We start from the raw sequence: 17,441 nt of genomic DNA, 5'->3' as shown, positions 1-17,441 counted from the left end.
ACTGTCTCTATTATTTTATGACAGACCAGCTAGATCTACTGTCTCCATTATAATATGACAGACCAGCTAGATCTCCAGTCTCTATTATATTATAACAGACCAGCTAGATCTACTGTCTCTATTATATTTTGACAGACCAGCTGGATCTACTGTCTCTATTATATTATGACAGACCAGCCAGATCTGCTCTCTCTATTATATTATGATAGACCAGCGAGATCTACTGTCTCTATTGTATTATGACAGACCAGCCAGATCTACTGTCTCTATTATATTATGACAGACCAGCTAGATCTACTGTCTCTATTATATTATGACAGACCAGCCAGATCTACTGTCTCTATTATATTATGACAGACCAGCTAGATCTACTGTCTCTATTATATTATGACAGACCAGCTAGATCTACTGTCTCTATTATATTATGACAGACCAGCTAGATCTACTGTCTCTATTATTTTATGACAGACCAGCTAGATCTACTGTCTCTATTATATTATGACAGACCAGCCAGATCTACTGTCTCTATTATATTATGACAGACCAGCTAAATCTACTGTCTCTATTATTTTATGACAGACCAGCTAGATCTACTGTCTCTATTATTTTATGACAGACCAGCTAGATCTACTGTCTCTATTATATTATGACAGACCAGCTAGATCTACTGTCTCTATTATATTATGACAGACCAGCTTGATCTACTGTCTCTATTATATTATGACAGACCAGCTATATCTACTGTCTCTATTATATTATGACAGACCAGCTAGATCTACTGTCTCTATTATATTATGACAGACCAGCCAGATCTACTGTCTCTATTATATTATGACAGACCAGCTAGATCTACTGTCTCTATTATATTATGACAGACCAGCCAGATCTATTGTCTCTATTATATTATGACAGACCAGCTAGATCTACTGTCTCTGTTATATTATGACATACCAGCTAGATCTACTGTCTCTATTATATTATGACAGACCAGCCAGATCTACTGTCTCTATTATATTATGATAGACCAGCGAGATCTACAGTCTCTATTGTATTATGACAGACCAGTCAGATCTATTGTCTCAATTATATTATGACAGACCAGCTAGAACTACTGTAACTATTATAATTTGACAGACCAGCTCGATCTACTGTCTCTATTATATTATGACAGACCAGCAAGATCTACTGTCTCCATTATTTTATGACAGACCAGCTAGATCTACTGTCTCCATTATAATATGACAATCCAGCTAAATCTACTCTCTCTTATATTATGACATACCAGCTCGATCTACAGTCTCTATTATATTATGACAGACCAGCCAGATCTACTGTCTCTATTATATTATGACAGACCAGCTAGATCTACTGTCTCTATTATATTATGACAGACCAGCTAGATCTACTGTCTCTATTATTTTATGACAGACCAGCTAGATCTACTGTCTCTATTATTTTATGACAGACCAGCTAGATCTACTGTCTCCATTATATTATGACAGACCAGCCAGATCTACTGTCTCTATTATATTATGACAGACCAGCTAGATCTACTGTCTCTATTATATTATGACAGACCAGCTAGATCTACTGTCTCTATTATATTATGACAGACCAGCTAGATCTACTGTCTCTATTATTTTATGACAGACCAGCTAGATCTACTGTCTTTATTATATTATGACAGACCAGCTAGATCTACTGTCTCTATTATTTTATGACAGACCAGCTAGATCTACTGTCTCTATTATATTATGACAGACCAGCCAGATCTACTGTCTCTATTATATTATGACAGACCAGCTAGATCTACTGTCTCTATTATTTTATGACAGACCAGCAAGATCTACTGTGTCTTTTATATTATGACAGACCAGCTAGATCTACTTCTGCAGTTTATATTATGACAGACTTAGAGTGATCTACTGTCTTATTATATTATGACAGACCAGCCAGCCAGCTATTTACTGTCCTAACGTAGGAAATTATGACAGACCAGCAGATCTAGTCTCAATTATATTATGACAGACCAGCCAATCCTCTATTATAATTATGACAGACCAGCTAGATCTACTGTCTCTATTATATTATGACAGACCATTTAGATCTACTGTCTCTATTATATTATACAGACCAGCTAGATCTTTGATTTGACAGACCAGCTAGATCTACTGTCTCTATTATATTATGACAGACCAATAGATCTACTGTCTAGAGCGATTTTCTATTAGCTGACCAGCTAGATCTACTGTCTCTATTATATTATGACAGACCAGCTAGAGTCTCTATTATATTATGATAGCAGATCTACTGTCTCTATTATATTATGACAGACAACGATCTTGTTTTTTTGATGACAGACCAGCTAGATCTACTGTCTCTATTATATTATGACAGACAATCTACTGTCTCTATTATATTGTGACAGACCAGCTAGATCTATCTCTCTGTCGATTTTCTATTATGACAGACCAGCTAGATCTACTGTCTCTATTATATTTGACAATGCAATCAGACCTATTATATTAGACATCCAGCTAGATCTACCTCTATTATATTATGACAGACCACTACTGTCTCTAGAAAAAACTATTACTACTGTCTCTATTATATTATGACAGACCAGCTAGACTTTATTAGTGTAGTGTCAGACAGCCAGCCACTACCAGCTAGCCTACTCCAGCAGTACTGTATCATTTCATTATTTTATGTCAGATAAGATCTACTGTCTCTATTATATTATGACAGACCATTCTAGATCTAGATTATATTATGACAGTGTAGTACTGTCTCTATTATTGTCAGCCAATCTCCTCTTGCATTATGACAGACCAGCTAGATCTTCTGTACCCTGTTAACTATGTGTCTATCTATCCCTGTCTCTATTATATTATGCACAGACCATACAGATCTACTGTCTCTATTATATTATGACAGACCAGCAAGATCTACTGTCTCTATTATATTATGACAGACCAGCTAGATCTGTGGTATTATATTATGACAGACCAGCTAGATCCCACTGTCTCTATTATATTATGACAGAGCTAGATCTACTGTCTCTATTATATTATGACAGACCAGCTAGATCTACTGTCTCGGCCATTATATTATGACAGACCAGCCTATGCCTCCCTCCTCGACTGTCTCTATTATATTATGACAGACCACATAGATCTACTGTCTCTATTAGATATGACAGACAGCTAGATCTACTGTCTCTATTATATTATGACAGACCACGTAGATCTACTGTCTCACACCCAGCTCGAGATCTTCTGGTCAGCTATTATATTATGACAGACCAGCTAGATCTACTCCCAAGTGGTCTATTATATTATGACAGACCAGCTAGATCTACTGTCTCTATTATGAATTCCATATGACAGACCAGCCCTTTCTACTGTCTCTATTATATTTATGACCTCCAGGTTACTGTCTCGGATTATTCATGACAGACCAGCTTGATCTACTGTCTCTATTATATTATGACAGACCAGCTAGATCAGTCCTCGATTATATTATGACAGACCAGCCCTGTCTCTATTACGTCTACCTTTGACTCATTATATTATGACAGACCAGCTAGATCTACTGTCTCTATTATATTATGACAGACCAGCTAGATCTACTCTCTATTATATTTGACAGACCCTAGATCTACTGTCTCTATTATATTATGACAGACCAGCTAGATCTACTGTCTCATCTTTATGACAGACCATGCTGTTGACAGACCAGCTAGATCTACTGTCTCTATTATATTATGACAGACCACTACCTTGTAGATCCTTTTCAGCCTCTTGTCTCATGACAGACCAGCTAGATTCTGTCTCTATTATATTACACTGCCTCTACTATGATGGTATGACGCCGACCAGTCTCTCTTATTATTATGACAGACCAGCTAGATCTACTGTCTCTTTATATTATGACAGACCAGCTAGATCTACTGTCTCATTATATTATGACAGACCAGCTAGATCTACTGTCTCTATTATATTATGACAGACCAGCAGATCTACTGTCTCTATTATTTCTGCATCCTTTGACTCTCTATGACCAGCTAGATCCTCCAGGCCTAGATCTACTGTCTCTGACAGACCAGCCCGATCTCCGTGGCTCGATGATATATGACAGAGCTAGATCTACAGAACTATTATATTATGACAGACCAGAGCGGAAATGGAGGAAAGATCTACTGTCTCTATTATATTATGACGGACCTGGCTATCTCTTTGACAGACCCTCCTCTCTACATTTTCCTCCTACTGTCTCTATTATATTATGACAGACCACTAGATCTACTGTCTCTATTAATTCCAGCTAGATCTGTCTCTAACCCTATGACAGACCAGCTAGATCTTGTCCATTATATTATGACAGACCTCCTGAATCCTGTCTCTATTATATTATGACAGACCAGCTAGATCTACTGTCTCTATTATATTATGACAGACCAGTCAGACCATTTTGATTAAAGAAGACCAGCTAGATCTACTGTCTCTACGACATCCGATCCTCGATCTTGCTCTATTATATTATGACAGACCAGCTGGTCTACTGTCTCATTATTTTGCCCTGACAGACCAGCTGATCTACTGTCTCTATTATATTATGACAGACCAGATAGATCTACTGTCTCTATTATATTATGACAGACCAGCTAGATCATTATATTATGACAGACCAGCTAGATCTATCCTGTATTATTATGACAGACCAGCGGGGATCTACTGTCTCTATTATATTATGACAGACCAGCTGATCAACTCATCCCAGACCAGCTATTATCTTCCGTCTTCTATTATATTATGACAGACCAGCTAGATCTGCTGTCTCTATTATAAATGACAGACAGCTCGATCTCCGATGTCATTAATTATGACAGACCAGTAGATCTACTGTCTCTATTATCTCTCCAAAATCTTGAGACTGTCGTCCTATTATATTATGACAGACCAGCTAGATCTACTCTCTATTAGAATGACCAGCTAGATCTACTGTCTCTATTATATTTCAAGATCTAGTCTCATTATACTGACAGACCAGCTAGATCTACTGTCTCTATTATATTATGACAGACCAGCTAGATCTACTGCTAAAGCTAACTCTATCTACTGTCTATTCTGACAGACCAGCTAGATCTACTGTCTCTATTATATTATGACAACCATCAGATCTCCTCTCTACTGTCTCTATTATATTATGACAGACCAGCTAGATCTACTGTCTCTATTATATTATGACAGACCAGCCAGATCTACGTCTCTATTATATTATGACAGACCAGATCTACTGTCTCTGACAGACCACTAGATCTACTGTCTCTATTATATTATGACAGACCAGCCAGATCTACTGTCTCTAGGACCCCTCTCCTATTATATTATGACAGACCAAGATCTACTTGTCTCTATTATAACCTGACAGACAGGTCTCTACTATCATTATTATATTATGACAGACCACAGATCTACTGTCTCTTGACAGACCCCCCTTCTATGACAGACCAGCTAGATCTCTGCATGTCTGGCAGACATATCAGTGTATGACAGACCAGCTAGATCTACAAGTCTGATTATATTATGACAGACCAGCTGATCTACTGTCTCTATTATATTATGACAGACCATGATCTCGCCATCACGGTTGACAGAACAGATCCATTCTATTATATTATGACAGACCAGCGTGTCACAGACCAGCTCCCAGAGCGCTAAGAACCTTGGCGTGATCCTGACAACAGCTAGATCTACTGTCTCTATTAATTATGACAGACCAGCTAGATCTACTGTAGGTATTATATTATCAGACAACATCCGACAGACCACTAGATCTACTGTCTCTATTATATTATGACAGACCAGCAGGTCCTAATCCAGGCACTTGTCATCTCCCTATTATATTATGACAGACCTCGCTGTTGGCTGGGCTGACAGACCAGCTAGATGTGTCCATTAATGACAGACCCTACAACTCATCCAGACAGACCAGCAGCTACTGTCTGGTGTTATGACAGAACCAGATCCCTATTATATTATGACAGACCACCCCGTCTCCTTATATTCTCCACTGATCTTCCATTATATTATGACAGACCGCTACAAGACCATGTCTCTATTATATTATGACAGACCAGCAGATCTCCAGTCTCTATTATATTATGACAGACCAGCAAGATCACTGTCGTCTATCATCCACCAGACCAGGATCCTGCTCGCCTCCCTACCATTGAGGACCAATCTACAGTGACAGACCCGCTAGCCCAGTCTCTATTCAAAACTGACCAGCTAGCTCTGGCCCCCTCTATTAATGGTGGAACAAACTCCCTCACGACGCCAGGACAGCGGAGTCAATCTACTGTCTCTATTATATTATGACAGACCAGCCAGATCTACTTCAAGGAATACCTAGGATATGACAGACCAGTAATCCTGTCTCTATTATATTATGACAGACCCTAGATCTACTGTTTATTATATTTGACAACCAGGCTGATCCACTGGATGTCAGATTAGGTGAATGACAGACCAGCTAGATTTACTGTCTCTATTATAAGACCAGCTAGATCTAAATGACTTAAATGTAAATGTAAATCTACTGTCTCTATTATATTATGACAGACCAGCCAGATCTACTGTCTCTATTATATTATGACAGACCAGCCAGATCTACTCTCTCTATTATATTATGATAGACCAGCGAGATCTACAGTCTCTATTGTATTATGACAGACCAGCCAGATCTATTGTCTCAATTATATTATGACAGACCAGCTAGAACTACTGTAACTATTATAATTTGACAGACCAGCTCGATCTACTGTCTCTATTATATTATGACAGACCAGCCAGATCTACTCTCTCTATTATATTATGATAGACCAGCGAGATCTACAGTCTCTATTGTATTATGACAGACCAGTCAGATCTACTGTCTCAATTATATTATGACAGACCAGCTAGATCTACTGTCTCTATTATAATTTGACAGACCAGCTAGATCTACTGTCTCTATTATATTATGACAGACCAGCAAGATCTACTGTCTCTATTATTTTATGACAGACCAGCTAGATCTACTGTCTCTATTATAATATGACAGACCAGCTAGATCTACTGTCTCTATTATATTATGACAGACCAGCTAGATCTACTGTCTCTATTATATTATGACAGACCAGCTAGATCTACTGTCTCTATTATATTATGACAGACCAGCTAGATCTACAGTCTCTATTATATTATGACAGACCAGCTAGATCTACTGTCTCTATTATTTTATGACAGACCAGCTAGATCTACTGTCTCTATTATTTTATGACAGACCAGCTAGATCTACTGTCTCTATTATTTTATGACAGACCAGCTAGATCTACTGTCTCTATTATCTACTGTCTCTATTATATTATGACAGACCAGCTAGATCTACTGTCTCTATTATATTATGACAGACCAGCTAGATCTACTGTCTCTATTATATTATGACAGACCAGCTAGATCTACTGTCTCTATTATATTATGACAGACCAGCTAGATCTACTGTCTCTATTATATTATGACAGACCAGCTAGATCTACTGTCTCTATTATATTATGACAGACCAGCTAGATCTACTGTCTCTATTATATTATGACAGACCAGCCAGATCTACTGTCTCTATTATATTATGACAGACCAGCTAGATCTACTGTCTCTATTATTTTATGACAGACCAGCTAGATCTACTGTCTCTATTATATTATGACAGACCAGCTAGATCTACTGTCTCTATTATATTATGACAGACCAGCTAGATCTACTGTCTCTATTATATTATGACAGACCAGCTATATCTACTGTCTCTATTATATTATGACAGACCAGCTAGATCTACTGTCTCTATTATATTATGACAGACCAGCTAGATCTACTGTCTCTATTATATTATGACAGACCAGCTAGATCTACTGTCTCTATTATATTATGACAGACCAGCTAGATCTACTGTCTCTATTATATTATGACAGACCAGCTAGATCTACTGTCTCTATTATATTATGACAGACCAGCTAGATCTACTGTCTCTATTATATTATGACAGACCAGCTAGATCTACTGTCTCTATTATATTATGACAGACCAGCTAGATCCAGCTAGATCTACTGTCTCTATTATATTATGACAGACCAGCTAGATCTACTGTCTCTATTATATTATGACAGACCAGCTAGATCTACTGTCTCTATTATATTATGACAGACCAGCTAGATCTACTGTCTCTATTATATTATGACAGACCAGCTAGATCTACTGTCTCTATTATTTTATGACAGACCAGCTAGATCTACTGTCTCTATTATAATATGACAGACCAGCCAGATCTACTGTCTCTATTATATTATGACAGACCAGCGAGATCTACTGTCTCTATTATTATTATGACAGACCAGCTAGATCTACTGTCTCTATTATATTATGACAGACCAGCTAGATCTACTGTCTCTATTATATTATGACAGACCAGCTAGATCTACTGTCTCTATTATATTATGACAGACAGACCAGCTAGATCTACTGTCTCTATTATATTATGACAGACCAGCTAGATCTACTGTCTCTATTATATTATGACAGACCAGCTAGATCTACTGTCTCTATTATATTATGACAGACCAGCTAGATCTACTGTCTCTATTATTTTATGACAGACCAGCTAGATCTACTGTCTCTATTATATTATGACAGACCAGCTAGATCTACTGTCTCTATTATATTATGACAGACCAGCTAGATCTACTGTCTCTATTATATTATGACAGACCAGCTAGATCTACTGTCTCTATTATATTTGACAGACCAGCTAGATCTACTGTCTCTATTATATTATGACAGACCAGCTAGATCTACTGTCTCTATTATATTATGACAGACCAGCTAGATCTACTGTCTCTATTATATTATGACAGACCAGCTAGATCTACTGTCTCTATTATATTATGACAGACCAGCTAGATCTACTGTCTCTATTATATTATGACAGACCAGCTAGATCTACTGTCTCTATTATATTATGACAGACCAGCTAGATCTACTGTCTCTATTATATTATGACAGACCAGATCTACTGTCTCTATTATATTAGATCTACTGTCTCTATTATATATGACAGACCAGCTAGATCTACTGTCTCTATTATATTATGACAGACCAGCTAGATCTACTGTCTCTATTATATTATGACAGACCAGCTAGATCTACTGTCTCTATTATATTATGACAGACCAGCTAGATCTACTGTCTCTATTATATTATGACAGACCAGCTAGATCTACTGTCTCTATTATATTATGACAGACCAGCTAGATCTACTGTCTCTATTATATTATGACAGACCAGCTAGATCTATCTACTGTCTCTATTATATTATGACAGACCAGCTAGATCTACTGTCTCTATTATATTATGACAGACCAGCTAGATCTACTGTCTCTATTATATTATGACAGACCAGACAGACAGACCAGCTAGATCTACTGTCTCTATTATATTATGACAGACCAGCTAGATCTACTGTCTCTATTATATTATGACAGACCAGCTAGATCTACTGTCTCTATTATATTATGACAGACCAGCTAGATCTACTGTCTCTATTATATTATGACAGACCAGCTAGATCTACTGTCTCTATTATAATATGACAGACCAGCTAGATCTACTGTCTCTATTATATTATGACAGACCAGCTAGATCTACTGTCTCTATTATATTATGACAGACCAGCTAGATCTACTGTGTCTATTATATTATGACAGACCAGCTAGATCTACTGTCTCTATTATATTATGACAGACCAGCTAGATCTACTGTCTCTATTATATTATGACAGACCAGCTAGATCTACTGTCTCTATTATATTATGACAGACCAGATCTACAGTCTCTATTATATTATGACAGACCAGCTAGATCTACTGTCTCTATTATATTATGACAGACCAGCTAGATCTACTGTCTCTATTATAATTATGACAGACCAGCTAGATCTACTGTCTCTATTATATTATGACAGACCAGCCAGATCTACTGTCTCTATTATATTATGACAGACCAGCTAGATCTACTGTCTCTATTATATTATGACAGACCAGCTAGATCTACTGTCTCTATTATATTATGACAGACCAGCTAGATCTACTGTCTCTATTATATTATGACAGACCAGCTAGATCTACTGTCTCTATTATATTATGACAGACCAGCTAGATCTACTGTCTCTATTATATTATGACAGACCAGCTAGATCTACTGTCTCTATTATATTATGACAGACCAGCTAGATCTACTGTCTCTCTATATTATATATTATGACAGACCAGCTAGATCTACTGTCTCTATTATATTATGACAGACCAGCTAGATCTACTGTCTCTATTATATTATGACAGACCAGCTAGATCTACTGTCTCTATTATATTATGACAGAGATCAGCTGACAGATCTACTGTCTCTATTATTATTATGACAGACCAGCTAGATCTACTGTCTCTATTATATTATGACAGACCAGCTAGATCTACTGTCTCTATTATATTATGACAGACCAGCTAGATCTACTGTCTCTCTATTATATTATGACAGACCAGCTAGATCTACTGTCTCTATTATATTATGACAGACCAGCTAGATCTACTGTCTCTATTATATTATGACAGACCAGCAAGATCTACTGTCTCTATTATTTTGTGACAGACCAGCTATATCTACTGTCTCTATTATATTATGACAGACCAGCTAGATCTACTTTCTCTATTATTTTTTGACAGACCAGCTAGATCTAATGTCTCCATTATAATATGACAGACCAGCCAGATCTCCTGTCTCTATTATAATATGACAGACCAGCTAGATCTAGACCAGCTAGATCTACTGTCTCTTTTATGACAGACCAGCTAGATCTACTGTCTCTATTATATTATGACAGACCAGCTAGATCTACTGTCTCTATTATTATTATGACAGACCAGCCAGATCTACTGTCTCTATTATATTATGACAGACCAGCTAGATCTACTGTCTCTATTATATTATGACAGACCAGCTAGATCTACTGTCTCTATTATATTATGACAGACCAGCTAGATCTACTGTCTCTATTGTATTATGACAGACCAGCTAGATCTACTGTCTCTATTATATTATGACAGACCAGCTAGATCTACTGTCTCTATTATATTATGACAGACCAGCTAGATCTACTGTCTCTATTATATTATGACAGACCAGCTAGATCTATTGTCTCTATTATATTATGACAGACAAGCTCATTCTTGTGTCTCTATTATTTTAAGAAAGACCAGCTAGATCTACTGTCGCTATTATATTATGAACGACCAGCTAGATCTATTGTCTCTATTATACTATGACAGACCAGGTAGATCTACTGTCATATTATGACAGACCAGCTAGATCTACTGTCTCTATTATATTATGACAGACCAGCTAGATCTACTGTCTCTATTATTATGACAGACCAGCAAGATATACTGTCTCTATTATATTATGACAGACCAGCTAGATCTACTGTCTCTATTATATTATGACAGACCAGCTAGATCTACTGTCTCTATTATATTATGACAGACCAGCTAGATCTACTGTCTCTATTATATTATGACAGACCAGCTAGATCTGCTGTCTCTATTATATTATGACAGACCAGCTAGATCTACTGTCTCTATTATATTATGACAGACCAGCTAGATCTACTGTCTCTATTATATTATGACAGACCAGCTATGATCTACTGTCTCTATTATATTATGACAGACCAGCTAGATCTACTGTCTCTATTATATTATGACAGACCAGCCAGATCTACTGTCTCTATTATATTATGACAGACCAGCTAGATCTACTGTCTCTATTATATTATGACAGACCAGCTAGATCTACTGTCTCTATTATATTATGACAGACCAGCTAGATCTACTGTCTCTATTATATTATGACAGACCAGCTAGATCTACTGTCTCTATTATATTATGACAGACCAGCTAGATCTACTGTCTCTATTATTTATGACAGACCAGCTAGATCTACTGTCTCTATTATATTATGACAGACCAGCTAGATCTACTGTCTCTATTATATTATGACAGACCAGCTAGATCTACTGTCTCTATTATATTATGACAGACCAGCTAGATCTACTGTCTCTATTATATTATGACAGACCAGCTAGATCTACTGTCTCTATTATATTATGACAGACCAGCTAGATCTACTGTCTCTATTATATTATGACAGACCAGCTAGATCTACTGTCTCTATTATATTATGACAGACCAGCTAGATCTACTGTCTCTATTATATTATGACAGACCAGCTAGATCTACTGTCTCTATTATATTATGACAGACCAGCTAGATCTACTGTCTCTATTATATTATGACAGACCAGCTAGATCTACTGTCTCTATTATATTATGACAGACCAGCTAGATCTACTGTCTCTATTATATTATGACAGACCAGCTAGATCTACTGTCTCTATTATATTATGACAGACCAGCTAGATCTACTGTCTCTATTATATTATGACAGACCAGCTAGATCTACTGTCTCTATTATATTATGACAGACCAGCTAGATCTACTGTCTCTATTATATTATGACAGACCAGCTAGATCTACTGTCTCTATTATATTATGACAGACCAGCTAGATCTACTGTCTCTATTATATTATGACAGACCAGCTAGATCTACTGTCTCTATTATATTATGACAGACCAGCCAGATCTACTGTCTCTATTATAATATGACAGACCTGCTTCGATCTACTGTCTCTGTTATATTATGACAGACCAGCTAGATCTACTGTCTCTATTCTATTATGACAGACCAGCTAGATCTACTGTCTCTATTATATTATGACAGACCAGCTAGATCTACTGTCTCTATTATATTATGACAGACCAGCTAGATCTACTGTCTCTATTATTTTATGACAGACCAGCTAGATCTCTGTCTCTATTATTATAATATGACAGACCAGCTAGATCTACTGTCTCTATTATATTATGACAGACCAGCCAGATCTACTGTCTCTATTATATTATGACAGACCAGCTAGATCTACTGTCTCTATTATATTATGACAGACCAGCTAGATCTACTGTCTCTATTATATTATGACAGACCAGCTAGATCTACTGTCTCTATTATATTATGACAGACCAGCTAGATCTACTGTCTCTATTATATTATGACAGACCAGCAATATCTATCCTATTTATGACAGACCAGCTAGATCTACTGTCTCTATTATATTATGACAGACCAGCTAGATCTACTGTCTCTATTATTTTATGACAGACCAGCTAGATCTCCAGTCTCTATTATATTATGACAGACCAGCAAGATCTACTGTCTCTATTATTTTGTGACAGACCAGCTAGATCTACTGTCTCTATTATATTATGACAGACCAGCTAGATCTACTGTCTCTATTATTTTATGACAGACCAGCTAGATCTACTGTCTCCATTATAATATGACAGACCAGCCAGATCTACTGTCTCTATTATATTATGACAGACCAGCAAGATCTACTGTCTCTACTGTTTATATTATGTCTCTATTATATTATGACAGACCAGCTAGATCTACTGTCTCTATTATTTTATGACAGACCAGCCAGATCTACTGTCTCCCCTACCACCCATTCTACAATATAATCCTACCACCCATTCCACTATTTAACCCACCACCCATTCCACTACATAACCCTACCACCCATTCCACTATTTAAGCCATTCTACTATATAACCCCACCACCCATTCCACTATTTAAGCCATTCCACTATATAACCCCACCACTCATTCCTCTATTTAACCCCACCATCCATTCTACTATTTAACCCATTCCACTATTTAACCCATTCCACTATTTAAGCCATTCCACTATATATCCCCACCACTCATTCCACTATTTAACCCCACCACCCATTCCACTATATAACCCCACCACCCATTCCACTATTTAACCCCACCACCCATTCCACCATTTAAGCCATTCCACTATATAACCCCACCACCCATTCCACTATTTAACCCCACCACCCATTCCACTATATAACACCACCACCGATTCCACTATATATAACCCCACCACCAATTCCACTATATAACCCTACCACCCATTCCACTATATAACCCCACCACTCATTCCACTATTTAACCCCACCACCCATTCCACTGTATAACCCTACCACCCATTCCACTATATAACCCCACCACCCATTCCACTATATAACCCTACCACCCATTCCACTATATAACCCCACCACCCATTCCACTATTTAACCCCACCACCCATTCCACTATTTAACCCCACCACCCATTCCACTATTTAACCCCACCATCCATTCCACTATATAACCCCACCACCCATTCCACTATATAACCCCACCACCCATTCCACTATTTAACCCCACCACCATTCCACTATATAACCCTACCACCCATTCCACTATATAACCCCACCACCCATTCCACTATTTAACCCCACCACCCATTCCACTATATAACCCTACCACCCATTCCACTATATAACCCCACCACCCATTCCACTATTTAACCCAACCACCCATTCCACTATATAACCCTACCACCCATTCCACTATATAACCCCACTACCCATTCCACTATTTAACCCCACCACCCATTCCACTATTTAACCCCACCACCCATTCCACTGTTTAACCCCACCACATATTCCACTATTTAACCACTCCCCCCATTCCACTATTTAACCCCACTACCCATTCCACTATTTAACCCCACCACCCATTCCACTATTTAAGCCATTCCACTATTTAACTCCACCACCCATTCCACTATTTAACCCCACCACCCATTCCACTAATAAAGCCATTCCACTATTTAACTCCACCACTCATTCCACTATTTAACCCCACCACCCATTCCACTATTCCACCCATTCCACTATTTAACCCCACCACCCATTCCACTATTTAGCCCTACCACCCATTCTACCATATAACTCCACCACCCATTCCACTATATAACCCTACCACCCATTCCACCATTTAAGCCATTCCACTATATAACCCCACCACCCATTCCACTATTTAACCCCACCACCCATTCCACTATATAACCCCACCACCCATTTCACTATATAACCCCACCACCCATTCCAATATATAACCCCACCACCCATTCCACTATATAACCCCACCACCCATTCCAACATTTAACCCCACCACCCATTCCTCCATTTAACCCCACCACCCATTACACTATTTAACCCCACCACCCATTACACGATATAACCCCACCACCCATTCCACTATATTACCCTACCACCCATTCCACTATTTAACCCTACCACCCATTCCACTATTGAACCCACCACCCATTCCACTATTTAAGCCATTCCACTATTTAACACCACCACACATTCCACTATAAAACCATACCACCCATTCCACTATATAACCCTACCACCCATTCCACTATATAACCCTTCCACCCATTCCACTATTTAACCCCACCACCAATTCCACTATATAATCCTGTCACCCATTCCACTAAAACCAACCACCAATTCCACCATTTAACCCACCACCCATTCCACTATTTAAGCCATTCCACTATATAACCCTACCACCCATTTCACTCTTTAACCCCCCACCACCCAGTCCACTATATAACCCCACCACCCATTCCACTATTTAACCCCAGCACCCATTCCACTATATAACCCTACCACCCATTCCACTATATAACCCCACCACCCATTCCACTATTTAACCCCACCACCCATTCCACTATATAACCCTACCACCCATTCCACTATATAACCCCACCACCCATTCCACTATTTAACCCCACCACCCATTCCACTATTTAACCCCACCACCCATTCCACTATTTAACCCCACCACCCATTCCAATATTTAAGCCATTCCACTATATAACCCCACCACCCATTCCACTATATAACCCCACCACCCATTCCACTATTTAAGCCATTCCACTATTTAACTCCACCACTCATTCCACTATTTAACCCCACCACCCATTTCACTATTTTAGCCATTCCACTATTTAATCCACACCCATTCCACTATTTAAGCCATTCCACTATTTAACCCCACCACACATTCCACTATATAACCCCACCACCCATTCCACTATTTAACCCCACCACATATTCCACTATTTAACCCCTCCACCCATTCCACTATTTAACCCCACCACCCATTCCACTATTTAACCCCACCACCCATTCCACTATTTAAGCCTTTCCACTATTTAATCCCACCACCCATTCCACTATTTAACCCCACCACCCATTTCACTATTTAAGCCATTCCACTATTTAACTCCACCACTCATTCCACTATTTAAGCCATTGCACTATTTAACCCTACCACACATTCCACTATATAACCCCACCACCCATTCCACTATTTAGCCCTACCACCCATTCTACCATATAACTCCACCACCCATTCCACTATATAACCCTACCACCCATTCCACCATTTAAGACATTCCACTATATAACCACACCACCCATTCCACTATTTAACCCCACCACCCATTCCACTATATAACCCCACCACCCATTCCACTATATAACCACACCACCCATTCCACTATTTAACCCCACCACCCATTCCACTATTTAACCCCACCACCCATTCCACTATTTAACCCCACCACATATTCCACTATTTAACCCCTCCCCCCATTCCACTATTTAACCCCACCACCCATTACACATTTATTTCCACCACCCATTCCACTATTTAAGCCATTCCACTATTTAACTCCACCACCCATTCCACTATTTAACCCCACCACCCATTCCACTATTTAAGCCATTCCACTATTTAACTCCACCACCCATTCCAATATATAACCCCACCACCCATTCCACTATATAACCCCACCACCCATTCCAACATTTAACCCCACCACCCATTCCTCCATTTAACCCCACCACCCATTACACTATTTAACCCCACCACCCATTACACGATATAACCCCACCACCCATTCCACTATATTACCCTACCACCCATTCCACTATTTAACCCTACCACCCATTCCACTATTGAACCCACCACCCATTCCACTATTTAATCCATTCCACTTTATAACCCTACCAACCATTCTACTATATAACCCCTCCACCCATTCCACTAAAACCCACCACCCATTCCACTATTTAAAGCATTCCACTATTTAACACCACCACACATTCCACTATAAAACCATACCACCCATTCCACTATATAACCCTACCACCCATTCCACTATATAACCCTTCCACCCATTCCACTATTTAACACCACCACCAATTCCACTATATAATCCTGTCACCCATTCCACTAAAACCCACCACCAATTCCACTATTTA

The sequence above is a fragment of the Oncorhynchus masou genome, chromosome 6 (genome assembly GCF_036934945.1).
Source record: "Oncorhynchus masou masou isolate Uvic2021 chromosome 6, UVic_Omas_1.1, whole genome shotgun sequence".
NCBI classification, from domain to species: Eukaryota; Metazoa; Chordata; class Actinopteri; order Salmoniformes; family Salmonidae; genus Oncorhynchus; species Oncorhynchus masou.
This window is presented reverse-complemented; position numbering follows the sequence as displayed.